Below are 16597 nucleotides of genomic sequence, written 5' to 3' on the forward strand. Positions count from 1 at the left end.
GTATCTAATGATACTGTCCTCACTTATAGATCAGTATTCATTTCTATATTAATATCCCATTAGAAGATGCAATATCTCAATCTGTTGTGGTTTATATTTCCCAGTATATAAAGTGATAACAACAATAATGCTTATTCTATAGAACTGGCAGTTATTAATAATGAAGGCCAATGATTTTATTCTTTCCTGAGGAAATGTAGGTTTAAATGTGGCTATCTAACATGTTGCTTACTTATGAATGTTAAAATTCTAAACTTCTGATAAAGCATATAAGCATAAAAGGAGAAATAATATTTCTTAAACATTAAGATGAAACATTAATATATTATTCTAAGCAAAAGCATGCAATTTCATTTAGGGTACATTAATTGAGTACCTACCATTTGCTAGACATTATTCTATTTCACTTCATATGTCAACACTCATGTTTTTTAAATAATAAAAGGCAAATTTCTTTTTTTCATTTTAGCTAAACTTGCATAAAAACTGAATATACAATGTTAGAATAAGAGGAAAATTTATCACCAAACATGCATCCTCTTTTAGTCTAAATATATATATGATTAAGCCAGATCTAGAAGATTTGACCTACATCCTTTGACAGTCAATTATTGTCAAGGGGGCGTTGCTCTTAGTACTAAAAGCTAGACATTGGATGTCATTATTGTTCTAATTAATTACAGAACTTAAACATGTTTTTGCAATACAAAAGACATTAGACACATTTGTAAACCACACTCACCTACACTTTTATATAAATGTATACTACAATGTTCATCAGGTTTATAAAAACAAAATAGAATTCAGTGAATTATTGCAACTTCTTAGTGTAGTTGAAAGATGCTATTTCTCCCTCAATTCTAGTTGCCTAGAAAGTATATATAAAAAAAATTTGCCTAACCAAGGAAATAAAACTGTTTCCATCTAAACTAAACTTCAACAAGTAAAGATGCTGGGTCACCATTAGCTCCTTTACATTTTTAGGGGGGACATACAGTTTAAAGGTATATAATATGCTAATTTATGTCTTCCAAATTCTTTACTATATGTTTCCTATTTTTTTCCAGCTGTTATTTAAAAGTAAAATATAATTGTCAGATGAAGACTGAAGCAATATAAATCTTTAAAATGACTTTAAAATTTAATTTTGTGACTTCAAAATCATTTAATAAGTTCAATCAAAATATATTGCCAAGGACTCTTTTAAGTTGTGTAACAGAGCAGTTAACATCCTTGCCCTTTGGATGTTAACATTACTGTGAGGGAAGAGAGACAATAAGTGCTATGGAGAAAAAAGAAAAATCGGGGAATAGAGAGTTCCCAGAATAGGGAGTAGGGATTATAATTTTAAACAGGACAGTCAGGAATGAATAAACCAATCACACAACTAATGGATCGAGTTATGGTGAGTAACTGATTTAAAATAACCCCTTTGCTCTATTGTTGAGATTACCTCCCTACATTTCAAGATGCACCAAATTCTTAGCGTTTGTACCTATTCCCTCACAAGAGCACAAGGATTTTGTAGAAAATTTTCTTTCTTAGTAATCATATTTTGGGCACAACAATAGAGGTGTTTTGAAAATAAAGTTTTAGAGCTAGATGATTTATAGTATATAGCACGATGATTTAGTTTTCTGGTGTGATAGTAGTTTCTAGCCTTGGCCTAAGGACTCAGAGTTAAGTGACCAGAATATCAGTGATAATCCAGTTTGTTTACCCCGTACAAAGCACTAATTCAGAACATTTCAGCCCAAACTTCACTTTATGGACCACACTTTTGAGATAAATTATCTCTGCATTCCCAATCATCCACTGGGATTTAATGACAAGGGATAATGACCCCCTTTACTGTACCGTATGGACTCAAGCTTAGAGTACCATTCAGTACCCCAAGTTCATCACTAACAAATACTAGTGTGATAATAAACAGCACAGGGATACACACTAACTGGTCTAGGCATTGTAAAAGAATGTATTTCTCACACTGTCTGGCTTCCTCATTTATACACAGTAGCAGTATAAATGATATAAGCTCTGAAACTAGCTAAATGAGAATCAAGTCTATGAGATTAGGTCTTTATGTAGAAGGAAGTACCAAATTTCTTGGGTTTCATTGCTGGAATTTCTGAGACTTGTCTCAAGTTTACCTCCAACTCATGAGACAAATGTATTTCATGACTTGAGGATCCACAGAAAGTTACTGTCAGCTCTAACTAAGTATTACTTGGGGTGGGGTGGGAGCGAAGGGAAGTTGTGACTAGATCACAGAAGAAAAGAAAATAGTTTAATTATATTAAGAACTACTACAAAGCAATAGTTGCACTAGATTTGTGTGAATTTCTATGGATCATCTTTTATTATGTAATATATCCATGATTATTTAGGGTTGACTTTTTATTTTTATCTCCTGTGGAAAAAAAGAAAAACATACAAATGATATGGTTTTAAAGTATTCATTCTAAGTAATCTGAATACATAAAACTTCAGGGCAAATGTAAAAATATTATCACTGAAAGTATTTGTCTCTTTAGTGACTTAATTTCTATACTTTTAATATATACTTTCAGGTATGTACTTTCTAATTGCTTAATCATTTATTTTGTCATGTGACGTAAATTTCAAGGGTTTTTCTTTGAGAGTGACAACTTTACTTTTAATTTTTAAAAACATTTTCCCAAACGCTAATATGACTTTACCTACTTTTTATAAATCTATTACATTTGATGTTTTCAGATGAACTAAATTAGGAAACAGTTTTCTGCTTTCCCAAGGATACAGTAAAATGAACTTTAAAGAGTCACCATGAAATCTTTCTCCATGTTGCTGTATATTTATCTTTGTTTAGTCTGTGTGGTCATTTTCCTCTCCTTGGACTTTCTACGCTTCTATCATTCTACCCTCCAAGAAGGCACATGCCAATCTTTGCCCTTCTTCTTTTCATTAGTTACTTTTCCCTTACATGTATGTCCAACACTACTTCTCACTTCTCCTTTCTCTTAAATGTTAGTATATCATTGAATTTTAAAATATTTTTATTCTCTTCCTGTTTCTGAATTTAAGAACAGAGAAGTATACTGTAATTGTATATTTTCTCTTCTTAAATAAAAGTCTGAAATAAAAGCTAAATAAGTTGTTATTTTAGCCTTAGTTATCACTAGTGGCCTCTGGTAGAAAAATAAGTTGTACATACTTCTGTATGGAGGCTTCAAAACAATGGGCATATGATAAAAAGTTCCTTAAAATAAAATTAAGATGCAACTGATTACTAAACAAAATTAGTTATCATTTATCAAGATTCTATATTTTAAGTAACTAATAGTTTTATTTACTAAGGATGTTAGAGAACCAGTTGCCTAATTATACATTGGGGAATCAAGATATAAAGTCTATATTTGATGGAATAGGAAAATATTTTTAACTATAGGTAAAATTGTGATGGCAATAATAAAGAAACTAATGTAGTGGTACAATTATTAAAAATTTGAAGGAGGATTAGGGAGGCATGAGCATGAAGAGACTGGGCAGGAATTATTGATTTTTATTATTAAGCTCTCCGTGCTTTCTTTCCCTTCCTTCCTTCCTTCCTTCCTTCCTTCCTTCCTTCCTTCCTTCCTTCCTTCCTTCCTTCCTTCCTCCCTCCCTCCCTCCCTCCCTCCCTCCCTCCCTTTCTTTCTTTTTATCCTCACCCAAGGATATTTTTCCATTTTTTGTTCAGGTAGAGTGGGAAGGACAGAGAGGAACAGAGAGAGAGAGAGAGAGAGAGAGAAACATCGACGTGAAAGGGACACATCGAGTGGCTGCCATCCTCACGACCAACCAGGGCCGGGGACAAACCGCAACTGAGGTGCATGCCCTTAGCGGGAACTGAACCCGGATCTCTCTGGACCGCAGGCTGATGCTCCAACCACTGAGCCAAACTGGCCAGGGCCCTCCGTGCTTTATAAAGCCATATGCAGGTACTTTTCGGAGAAACATTTACAATGATGATAGTACCTCTCAATCCCTTCACCTTTTACACGCAGTCCCCCTCTCCCCCTGGCAACCATCAGTGTCTTCTGTTCCTATGAGTCTGTTTCTGTTTTGTTTGTTCATTTATATTGTTCTTTAGATTCCACATATCAGTAAAACCATATGGTATATATCTTTCTCTGACTGACTTATTTCACTTAGCACAATACCCTCTCTAGGTCCATCCATGCTGTTGCAAATAGTAAGATTTTGTTTTTTTTTAAGACCCAGTAATATTTCATTGTATTTATAAACCACAGCTTGTTTATCCACTGATCAATTGATGGGCATTTGGGTTGCTTCCATATCTTGGCTGTTGTAAATAATGCTGCAGTATCAAAGGAGTGCACATATTCTTTTGAATTAGTGTTTTTGTTTCTATATATTCAGAAGTGGAATCATTGGGTCATAAGGGTTAGGAACTAGTAGTTACAAAATAGTTACAGAGATGTAAAGTACAACATAGAAAATACAGTCAATAATATTGTAATAACTATGTATGGTGTAGTTTGGTACTGGAAATACAAGGGGAACACATTGTAAAGTATATGTTTGTATAACCTACATGCTACACACCTGAAACTAATACAAAGTAATACTGAATAAAAGTGTAATTGAAAATATTAAAATAAAATAAATTGGTGACAGTAGGTATCTTCACAATTTTAACAAAGCACAGTTAAATATTTTAGTTGTTGGTTGAATATACACTCTTTGTTGCTGTTGTTATTTACAGATGATATGATCTTTTTAAAAATTTATCTTTATTGTTGAAAGTATTACAGATGTCCCCCCTTTTTCCTACTGACCCCCTCCACTCCACTCCCCCCCACCACAGGCTTAACTGCACGACTATCTGTGTCCATGGATTATGCATATATGCATACAAAGTTATATTTGGTTAATCTCTTCCCATCCCCTCTCCCTCTGAGATTCGTCAGTCTGAAGACATGTTCTTAATCATACTAAGAAATTTTTCTATGCCTGGTATTCTAAAAACAATTTCCCAAGAAATCAGGAATAAAAAAGGATGTTTTTGACTTTTCATGTTTGATTGCTATTATTTGATTTTTCTTTTGGGAGGCATGATATAAGTAATCACATACTGAGAGTTTTATTAAACTTAAACCATCATTGTGCTTCTGAGATAAGCTTGATCATTATGGGTGATCCTTTTCATAAGATAATAAATTATATTTGTGAATATTTTATTTACAATTTTACATCTATATTCTAAATGAGACAGGTTTAGAACATTCCTTACTGTATTATATTTTTCAAGCTTGAGCATCAGAATTATTCTATATTCGCAAAATGAATTGGATGACAAACTTTTTATAATGCTCTGAAGCAGTTTATATAATATTGTGCTTATCTGTTTTTTGGAAGTTAAAAAATATGCAGCAGTAAAACTGCCTGAATGCAAAGACATTTTAGAAATAATTATGAACATTATTCTCTTTATATTTTTCTACTTCTATTTGCTTCAATTCTGTTGATTTACATTTTTCCCACAGTACTTCGTTTCATTGAGATTTTTAGTTTTATCCATATGCATACTACTTTCACATACTTTAAAAGGATCCTTTGTAGCAGCTATGAGAGAGTCTGCTGTTCACCACATACACCTGTTTTTCCTTTCTTCCACAGTAACAGAACTGTGGGCAGGCATAGTGTAGCCCAGCTACATTATATTTTTTTGTTTCCCTTGTTCTAACCAAGAATTAAGTTCTTACCAATGGAAAGTGAGAAGAGGTATGCATCATTTCCAGGCGTTGGTGGTAAGTTTGGAATACATCTTACCTATTTCGAATTAGAGATCTCATCTCTGTCATGGCAACACGACAACAGCACAGCAAAGCCGCTCTGGATGACTTTGAGGAGCAGAGCCTGCCCACCTGCCCTGGACTGTCTCACTGAGCTGGTGGCCCTAAGACAGGCGCTGCTTTCTTTTCTCTATCCCAAACTGAATTAGTGTGCTCATCATTATCTTTGTCAGGAATTGTTCTAGTAGTTTACTTTTCTCCTGCTTTATTAATATGTTTGTCTTTTTAAAAATGATCTCTATTCACCTTTTAGTTAGTGTTATTGCTTATTTTCGAACTTTCTTAATTAAATTAGTAATTATTTTCCCCCCATTTTTTTTTAAATACAAAGAATGTGAAATTATAAATTTGGCTGTGAACTGACCTTTGATTGCATTTGCAAGGTGATGTTATTGTACACAATTTTTCCCTTACATCATTTAATAAGTATAATTTTGAAACTAATACAAAATAATTTTGATTTTCCAGTTACTGGATAAAACTGAAAGTTCAAATTATACAGATTAGATGATTCATTAAAAAAATAGAAATACCAATATCAAACCTTGTAGATATACTTTAATTTACAAATGGTTTGGGGTTTTATCTTTGTTTTTAATTTCTAGATTTCCCATTTGTGATTAGGTAATACAGTTTCTGTATTTAGGGATTTGTTGAACAATTATTTTTTGTGGTCTAATCAATGATGACTTTTCATAATTTCCCATGGACACTTAATAAAATGTCCATGTTCTTGGTCTATATTTTATCCATTTGCCTAATTTCTTATGTCTCTAATTTTTGTTCTCTTGCTTTTCTAACCATATAATATCCTGTAACAGTTGTTTTCCCATTTCTCTTTTCTTCTGTATGTTTAATAATCACTGCTTTAAATCTATTGTGTCCAAAATTAATATTATGGACAAAAAAAGCTAAGCTTTCCTTTTGTTTGTGTCTGTCTATCTATCTATCTATCTATCTATCTATCTATCTATCTATCTATGTCTCATTTGTTTATTTTTAAACTTCATGCTATATATTATTTAACTGTTTTATTTGTTAGCAGAAATGTCATCTAATATACAGCTCATAAGATGTCCTTTAAAATTAGGAAAAAGAAACAACTTTCCCTTATCCTAAGTTTTAAAGGCATTAAGGTTAAGACAATATTGTTTTCCTTTCCCTGTGAAAAATGAAGTTAGCTTACTTTTCCTATGCTATACCTCCTTCTTCCATTTCCTAACCCTTATAATGAACATGTAGTGTTTTAGGCATAATCTTTTTGTCTTTAACACAACTCTTCTTTCAGTAACAATTTCTGACTTCTACATTCAGTTTTGTAACCATACTTTCAGCATTAAAAATAACTCCAATTTTATCTAGCTTTATTTTTCCTATCAATGTTTTAAAAAAGTAACATAAACTTCCCTACTCGTGAGTTGTAATTTTTATACTTTTCTTACTTGGGTAGAGGATATATGAACACCGTTTTCAAAATCCTTATATATGCAAATATCTTTGTTGACTCTCATCAAATCTATAGATACCACTGTTGTCTAATATTTAGTGTTGCAGAAAAGTCTGATGTCATGATTTTTGTTCCTTGGAATATAATCTGCTTTTTTCTTTTAAAAAGTTGAGGAATGCTTTTTTTATATTTATCATTCCGAAATGTTTCAATTTCACATCTAGGTATTGATCTTTACACTACTTGCCTAGAATGCGGTGAACCTATTCGATGATCACACCTGGGTTATTGTTTTCCAACACTAGATAGTGGGGGCTAAATATTTTCAGTTAATACGTGTAAAGATCTGGAAAATTTAAAGGCTCATTTTTTGAAAACTTTATTTATAACTAAGTGAACAGTTCTGATATTATTGACAACTGGGGAAACATGCTTAGGAATCTTGCCAGCACAGATTTCCATAGGTTATTGGAGCATGGGAAAGTGACACATCTGTAGAAACCACTTTACATGTATATGTGACATGCTATAAAAATTAATTCTGACCAAGTGATCCTTCTTTTCAGATACTATCCAAATATTAATTCTAAAATATGAGAAAAACAGTATGAATAAAATATGTTCACTGTCATATATTTATAGTAAGAACTATTTGAAGTAACCTACAAATTCAGCAATAAGGTAATGCTTAAATAAATTATAGTACATCCAAGTGACAGAACATGATTTAACTATTAAATACAATGGTAACAAATTGAATTATTTAGAAAACATGGAAATATATTAATTATATAATGCTATGTGAAACATGTCAAGTATAGAATTGAGTGTAACATGATTATAATTATGCAAATATTAAAAAATAAGCTATACAAGATAGTGGATGAATACATAAAAATGACTGTTAGAATGATGTAATTGATTTTTTAATAAAGTGTTCACAAACTTTATGAAGTATCATATTATTTCTATGTATAACATAAATAAAAAGTATTATAGGTTAAACACACAATACCGATAATGTCAATAGCTATAAAATATGACCAAATGTTAACTTAAGGCAAATCTAATCCCTAAAATTTAAGGTTAAATTAAAAGAAGATTATTTTTCACTTTAAAAAGAACTCATATTTCAATAAAAAAAAGATGTAAAACATTAAAATTTTTAGACTATGAAGAACCAGTTTTTCTATTTTGGAAAGTCAGATCCTAGAAATAACCTAAAAATTACTTACAGTATTCCTGAGCATTTGTTCGCATTGACTATACAAGTTCATTTGTTAGCAACACATACTCTACCCGAGGCCACCCCACTCAGTCACCCTCTGAGAATCTGCAGAACCAGCATCAGACTGTTGTGCTACTTTTATGCCTGTTTTTAAATCACAAAAATATTTTATATGTTGCTTTCACAGAATCTTAATTATCCACAGAATAGTATTCAACCCCTTAGGCTTCCAATAGAGGGACACACCCAGAAATAGCATTAAAAACAAAATCAAATAAGCAAAAACCAAACCTTAGTGAATAAGGAACCCCTAGCAACATATAAAGTGGCTAAGAGTTGGTGATCTAAATATTACAGCTGATGTTTGCCATGCAGAAGAAAAATAGTGCTATGATTAGCTGGTAATATCTACAAAATGCTAACTTTTTCACATGGAAGCAAAGAAGCATAGGAAATTACAGAAACAGAAAGGAAGCAGCTACTGATGCTAAAAAAAATGTTTTATTTTTTATTTTTTATTTTTTTTATCCTCACCCGAGGACATTTTTCCATTTTTTGTTCAGGTAGAGTGGGAGGGAGAGAGAGGAAGGAGAGAGAGAGAGAAACATCGATGTGAAGGGACACATCGAGTGGCTGCCACCCGCACGACCAACCAGGGCCGGGGACAAACTGCAACCGAGGTACATGCCCTTAGTGGGAACCGAACCCGGGTCTCTCAGGACCGCAGGCCGACGCTCTAACCGCTGAAGCAAACCGGCCAGGGCTAAAAAAAAATGTTTTAAATACAAGAGAAATGCAATAAGACCTTGGTAAACACAGTGAGGATTTCATTCCTAAGAATACTTTAGGAAGCAGGCTTTGATTTAGTTGTTAGTTTTCAGGACAGCAGCCATATTTCCTGGTTCAGAATTCAGTTTCCTTGAATTCTATATTCAATTTAATCAGAAATGGTAGATTATAAGGAAAAGGGCTGATATAAGGGATTTGTTTTGAGACCATTAAGTTCTTGGAGATATCTTCATATCTACACATGCATCCCAAATATTAGGTGCCTACTACATGTGTGGGCTGTTCTAGATGCACAGATTCATTTTGATCACATACAATTTTGAACTTTGTATAAATACCCCCAAAATGATTATGAGTTATTTGGAAAACTTATATTAATAGCATATAAAATTTTCTGTTTAAAAAAGAAATGAAATGGGAATATTTATGATACCATTATCATTCATTTATTGTATTTATAAGTTCATCCCTCAAGAACCATCTATTGTCTTCATATGAATTTCTGATGTTGAGTAAATTGTTATTAGAGCAATAAGCCCACATTATGGCCACTTAACCACACTAGAGACCAATCTGTGAGAGCTTTTCCATTAAACAGCCCTCCCCCTGCCACAAACTAATATTTTTGCCAAACACTTAATAAAGTGACCTTCCAAAGTATTTCAAAATACCATAGTTTAACCCTGGCTGGTTTGGGTTAGTGGTTAGAGCATGGGCCCTTGCATCAAAGGGTCTCAGGTTTGATTCCTGGACAAGGGTTCATATTTGGGTTACAGGTTCAATCCCCAGCCCTGGTCCAGGTTGTGTGGGAGGCATCCATTGATGTGTCTCTCTCATGTCAACATTTCTACCCCCCCTCCACTCTGTCTAAAAATCAATGGAAAGATATCCTCGGGTGAGGATTAAGTAAAACACAAACCAACCAACCATAGTCTGAACAGAAACACAAGAAAAACGTGTTAGAAATAGTAATGTTGTACCCTCTTTCACAAGTTTTTAACTGTCACAGATTCTGGTCATTATCCTAGTTTTTCCTTTTTAAACTCAAAGATGGAAGACTTTGTCCTTTTCCTACACTATTGGTTCAATGTAAAATTCCCTGGGCTTCTACTTGTTTGGTAGTCTAGGTATTTTAACTACTCTTCCTGGAATCTTATAGGAGAAATTGGATGAGTCACCCTTTGGGAAAAAAACATTTTCTCTCTGTCATAGGCAGAACAGCCACCCAAAGGTATCCATGCTAAGCCTAGGGCCTGAGAGCAGCCTCAGGCTAACTCCTAAAATCCCAAGGAACTGAATTCTACCAACAAACTACGTGCAATTGAAAGTGGAGTCTTATGAGAGCGTCCTGATAAGAGCCCACTTAGCCCACACACCTGAATTTCAGCCTGGTGAGACCTAGAGCAGAGAAACCCGCCCAGTCAAATCAGGCTCTGAACTAAGAACTGTGAGATAATAAACTCATGTTGTTTTAAGCTGCTAACCTTGTGGCAATTTATAATGTTGGCAGTAGAAAATGAATATACTTCTCCCCCAAAATGACTATTTCATTTGGAAGGACATTTTTCATGGGGCATCTAGAAACTAGGGAATTCTACAGATCCTCAGTACTCCCATTTTCATTACATCTATGTCCTTCTGATTAAAAGTAAAAATATCTTCCAGGCTTAACGAAGCTTGGTTCCGTGGTTTACCTGGTCTCACAGTTCTTTCAGTGGCTTTTAACTGTGCCCCGTGTGAATCAGCTTCAACAGTGAAGAGTGGGGAAGCCAGTGAGAGGAAGGGCAGGTGCACATCCTTCTGTATTTGTAACTGCCTGCCAGACCGAAGTCTGTTTCTCTCTTGTTCATAAAGGACTGGCTCCTTAACTATTAACAGAAGGTTTTGCCAACCCCACCTAGACTCTAGCCATGCTAATTGCTAATTCTTAGGGTAGGGAAATATAAAGACAACTGAAACCACAGTTTAGGGTTCATCACCATGTCAGTTTTGCCAATGGTCTCTGTTCTGACCCTGTACAAACTGATTCAAAGTAAGTAGAATGCCGCTTCGATCCTTGTGCCAAAAGAAGGTCCATTTCTTCCTTTCATTTGCTGGTCTGCCAGCCTCAGTTCCCGTCTAACTAGCTTCTTATTCTGTCTCAGAGACCAGAGCAGAACATTCTATCAGTTCTTTCCTCATATTACTTCTGAGGAAATATGTTCTGCCTAGACTTCCATTTCTACAGCGGAATCCTCACAATTGCAGTCGGTTCCCGTGATGCCAATAATTCCCCTGCCTAGATCTCCACGCACTGTTCCTCCACGTGCCACCGGCGGCGCATAGTGCTTTCCACCTGTCGAGCACTGCCGTTCTGTACCATCCTAATGACGACCATCTGCACATACCCCTGCCTGTTGCCTCCTACAGACTCAACGATCTCCAAGGCAGATCTACTCACCTGTCCTCGCTTCCTCTCAACTGCCTGCTGTAAGACCTCCCTCAATTGCTTACTCTGTCACCCTAAAATGGCCTTGTCTTAGGATCCAAGGTACACTTGTCCTGACTGCATGAACACGGACCTCGATTTTAGGAAGTTCTTTCTTTAAATATTTGTCACAGAACATACAGCCATGGAGGTACAGCTCTGTGGCAATTTTTGTTTTTTTGTTTTTTTCAGGAAGAAGTTAATCATTATACACTCATCTTTTAAAAAGTCATATCCCTTATGAGTCAGTTAAATGTTTGTGAAAAAGACATATCTCCTCTGAATATCACTTTTTTCTTTTAAATTGACAGCTTTTGTAGGAAGAAATTTAAAGTCAATAATTCTGAACAGCTATAAGCATGAATCTGAAACAATATGTATCTAATATAACAAATTCCAAAAGCTTTTAAATTTTATCTAGAATAAACTGTTAAATACCCTTAAGGAGATATTCTAATAGGTTTACAAGAAATTTTCAAATTATTTCACTATATCACAATATTTTAGGATGATTCCCATACTAAGATCAATGTTTAAAGCTTCAACATTTATTTTACTTAAAATATTTCATATCCCCAAGAAGTTGTTATTATGGATAAAAAGAGAAATTGAAAGTAACTTGAGTAGAAATGCTACTGTTTAGTTTTAAAATATGTTAGTTACTGCTTTCTTAAAAGTGGCATTAACAGGCAGATTGTAAGAGGCACAAAATGAAAATAAGATAATAAATAAAAATATTTGTTTATAATGGCTCCAAACTGGAAATAGGGCTAAGCCACTGAACCAGTTTTCTAAATAGTTTTGATTAATATAGAGTATAATGCTGCCATTGGGTTTGAAACTATTTAATTGCTGCCACAAGACAAAATAAAACATTACCATACATTACCACATATAAAGATACAGATTAAGGGATACTAGCAAAGTGCTTTTACGTCTGTGTAAAATTTTGGTGGAGATATTTTAACCTAAATATGTGTAAATAAATACCCTAAAAATCCATAATAATATAAATGACTAAAACAAAAAACAAAACGAGAAATTCATCAAACAACTGTTATTTTCTGTTTGAACAGAGAAGGACAGGTAAAGACAATCATGTTTAGAGATACACTTTAAAATTTTAAAAAACTGAATTTCATTGGACAGTGGTTGAGACAGTCACCAACCTGCATGCACCAGTTTTCCTTAACTTTCTATTTTTTTTTTTTTTTTTTATCCTCACCCGAGGACATTTTTCCATTTTTTGTTCAGGTAGAGTGGGAGGGAGAGAGAGGAACAGAGAGAGAGAGAGAAACATGGACGTGAAAGGGACACATCGAGTGGCTGCCACCCGCACAACCGACCAGGGCCGGGGACAAACTGCAACCGAGATACGTGCCCTTAGCGGGAACCGAACCCGGGTCTCTCAGGACCGCAGGCCGACGCTCTAACCGCTGAACCAAGCCGGCCAGGGTTTCCTTAACTTTCAACCACAGTGCTCTACAGTAATCTCCGACGTTCACTGACATTTACTCATCAGAGAAAGATGGTGAAACAGTTTCAACCTAAAGAGCTAGTGTGACTGTTTTTTATGTTTCTCTTTAGACAAACGTACCAAATCTTATATCACAAAGGAGTTCTGGCTCTACAGCATGTGTCGCTCCTCATGGAGTTCCTCTTTCGGATGCTTTCGGACACTGTACCACACTCTTGGATATTCTCAAGATAAGAAATCTTTATTCTTAAACAGTTAATTTACTTTTCAGAAGCATGCAAACTGCATTTGGGATAGGGTTTTATGAGTAGTGGATAATAAGAAAGGCTAAAAACGTTTTGAATTAAAAATTTTAAAATATGATAGCCTTTTCATATAAAATGGCATTAAATTCAATTGCAAAAAATTGAAGTTATTTATTTTTTACTTTAAATGACAGTTGACATACAATATTATATTAGTTTCAGGTGTACAACAGTGATTCGACATGTATGCCTTAAGAAGTGATCACTATTATAAGTCTAGTAACCATCTGCCACCATATAAAGTTATTACAATATTGTTGATTAAATTCCCTATGCTGTACATTACACCCCCAGGAATTACTTCATAACTGGAAGTTTGTACCTTTTAATTCCCTTCACTTTTTTGGTCCATCACTCAAACCCCATCCCCTCTGGCAACCATCAGTTTGTTCTCTATATCCATGAGCCTTTGTCTGTTTTGTTTTGTTTTCTTTTTTTTCAGATTTCATATATCAGTGAAATTGCATGGTATTTGTCTTTGACAACTTGCTTCCCTTAGCATAATACCCTCTAGGTCCATTCATGTTGTCTATGTTTTTAAAGTGACCACATGATTGAGATGTTTTAAGTATTTATATTTTTTAAATCAATTTTTGACTTCATAATTTTCATTCAATAGTGCACTTTTACCCAAAACACATTTGTGCCTCCTATATATCTGATACTATGCCAAGTCGATCTTATTCTTGTTCTCAGGAGTTTATAACCTTAGAGGGGAAAACAGATGATTACACACATATTTATTTACCAATGTGATAAATACTAGAAAAAGAAAGGAAGGATGTATTTTGGAGGCTTACAGAATGTTTCCTAGAAGTAATATTTAAGCTGAAAGCTGAAGAAAGAGTTGGTGATAACGGGGCAAAGAAGAATTAAAAAGAAAGGCAACAGAATTAAATTACATAAACTAAAATAATTAAGAAGTAAAGACCCTAGGACAGGCAGGAGAGTGACAGAGAATAAGAAATATTAAGAAAGGTCAGTGTAGTTGAATCACAGTGATTCCAGTGTGTGCACTGAGATATAATTTTAACTTCATCATAGGATAGATATGAAGTTATCAAAGAGTTTAGAGAAAGCAGCACATGCTCACCTGATCTATTGATTTAAAAAGGTAACTCTGGTAGTTCCCTTGAGAAGATATAATAAAGGGGGCAAGAGAAAATTCCTTCTCGGGCAGCAGTGGAGAGGAAATGTGGATGGATTCAAAATATATTTCAAAGCTAAAAAATGCCAAGATTAATGAAGGTCAACCAAAAAGGGGTAAGGGAGACAGATATGCCATAAACGACGCCCAGATTGCTGGCATGGCATTGCTGTGATGGAAGGAGACAGGTAACCCTGGACATGCATCAGGTTTGGAGGGAGGAGCGCAAGTGGGGCAGGGAGAGGCACGAATTCAATTTCGAGGTGAGGAACGTTTACTTACCAACAACTCTGATCTTAGAAAGTATTTCCAGACAGGAAATTCCACACCTTCTAACTTGATTAACAGTCTTACTGACCTTGTACTTTAAACTCATTTCTTTTCACTTAAGTCTTTCTTTTTTATTTTTCCTGTATTACAGAGAAAACAACTGACCACTACCTGAGGTATGACCAATTATAGTAATATATATTTTCATTAGCAAATGACAAATAAGAACTAATGGTTTCTGTAACTCTTGCATACATTCTATTATAGTATCAGCCATATTATATTGAGATTTTCTCTGTTCAGTCTGAAAATAGTTAGTCCTAAAGGCCAGGCCTGTTTTCCTGCTTTGTATATGCTTAGCAGGGCCTGGTGTGTGGTCAGTAGAAATTGGCTGAAATGAATCCGTTCTATTATGATAACATGTTTTGTTTCGGGCTAAAATAAATCTATGTCACTTACAGAATTAATAAATGTCTTAAATCTAAAGTAGCCTATGTTATTTTATGTCCAGTAAGCATATTAAGTTTTTAGAAGACAAATTGAGAGGCGTCAAAACAGTTGATAACTTGCTTTGCTATTTTCTAAATAGGCATGGACAGTTTTAAAGGACCCCAAAGAGGAATACACTATATAATCTACACATTGGCATTCTCTGTAGGTGATGAACGTAACTCAACGGTGTTACTACACAGGAAATGTCAATTTATTTTTAGTATCATTTCATCCAAATAGTAATTTAACTACTGTAAGATGACCACATAATTCATTTTCAAGATCAAGTTCTAATATATGGTTGCCAATCATTTATAGCCATTAGGTTAACTTCATTTTAAACACCATTTTAAAAAATGGAGCCATAAAATAATCATTTCTTTCATTGTGAAATCATTATTGGTGTTTATTCTACTACATAAGGCTAGATGTTTTGTCTAACAAAATAGAATTTAAGACAAAAAGCATTACAAAGAAGATATTTACTTAATAAAAGGAACAATTTACAAGCAAATTATAATTATCCTTAATGTATTTAACAATATAACTTTAAAATACATATTGGAAAACTGACAAAATTACAAAGGGAAGTTAACAAATTCACAATCACAGCTAGAGATTAAGAGACTTCTCAGAAACCAATACATTAAACCAGCTAAAAATTAGATTTAACCAAAATTAACAAGCTTGACTTCATGGACATTTATAAAACCCAGGGTCCATATACAGAAAAATATAAATTTTTTAAACCCTATTAGAATATTTATAAAAATTTTATCAAAACAAGACAATAAAACAGCATAAAAATATTGAAAATATATATATGAATTATTTCTTTGAAAATAATACAATAAAATTAGAAATTGTTCAAAACTTTTTATTTGAGAAATTACAAATAAATATTTTGAATTTTATAAAATCACAATAGAAAATTGTTTAGAATTAAACTATAAAAGCCCTAAATATCAAAACTTATAAATACATAAAGCAGTACTTAGAGAAAGTACATAGCTTAAATTTGTATATTAGGTAGTGGAAAATCCTAGAAATATTAGATATCTTGGATTTATCCCTAGACAGTAATAAATATAGGGAGCTTATTTTTGCTCCACTAAAATTTTACAAACATAATTATTAT

At 33.8% G+C, this 16597-nt stretch overlaps 1 protein-coding gene across 15 annotated transcripts in view; it reads right to left on the reverse strand.

Annotated features, from left to right (window-relative positions):
- The window catches only part of SSBP2 (single stranded DNA binding protein 2), a 257653-nt gene that overhangs the window by 77581 nt on the left and 163475 nt on the right, over positions 1 to 16597 (reverse strand). The gene's annotated exons all lie outside the window — the stretch shown is intronic.

The sequence above is a fragment of the Molossus molossus genome, unplaced genomic scaffold (genome assembly GCF_014108415.1).
Source record: "Molossus molossus isolate mMolMol1 unplaced genomic scaffold, mMolMol1.p scaffold_m16_p_3, whole genome shotgun sequence".
Taxonomy (NCBI): Eukaryota; Metazoa; Chordata; class Mammalia; order Chiroptera; family Molossidae; genus Molossus; species Molossus molossus.